Raw genomic sequence first — 696 nt, 5'->3', positions numbered from 1 at the left:
TTGGGCCCGGGGTCAGAGTCTGGCTTTTCTCCGGTTATTCACAATGTCTGAACACTGTGACTCGCGGGAGTTCCGACTCTCTTGGTGTCCTTGATTCCCTCTCGGGGTTTCTTTGGTCCCGGGGTCAGGATCGAACTTCTCTCCGGTTACCGGTGGATTTCCACTTTGAGGATAGAACTCTAGTCTCTGACGGCGTCTCGCGTCCTGGGCGGGTCTCGTCGCCGATTATATAAACGTTCGTTGCGTCGGAAAATCCGTACAAAGAGTCGCGCGACTCGTAAATTTTTTACGAATAAAGGACTCAGTTATATGTGACTAATTCTGAGTTCATTTTCAAATTCAAAAAAAATTCTTTTTCTAAAACGAACTGAATATATATTAATGAATTCTTTTGGTTTGTTCTATCTCTGTATAAATTCTCTGTGTGCTATCTGGGATTACCGTCGCCGATTATATAAACGGTTTGTTGCGTCGGTTATATACATTATTGCAAAATTAAATAATTTAAATTTGTTGTATGTTGTAATATTGGAAATTTGTACAAAAAGTCGCGCGATTCGTAAATTTTTTGCGGATAAAGGTGTAACTATGACTCTCGCGGGAGTCCCGACTCGCGGGATTCCAAAACTTTTATGAGTTTCGTTGCGCCTTCAGAGTCGGGCTCTCCCTCCGGTTATCCGATCACTCACGACGTTT

The sequence above is a fragment of the Wasmannia auropunctata genome, unplaced genomic scaffold (genome assembly GCF_000956235.1).
Source record: "Wasmannia auropunctata unplaced genomic scaffold, wasmannia.A_1.0 LD335976.1, whole genome shotgun sequence".
Classification (NCBI taxonomy): Eukaryota; Metazoa; Arthropoda; class Insecta; order Hymenoptera; family Formicidae; genus Wasmannia; species Wasmannia auropunctata.
This window is presented reverse-complemented; position numbering follows the sequence as displayed.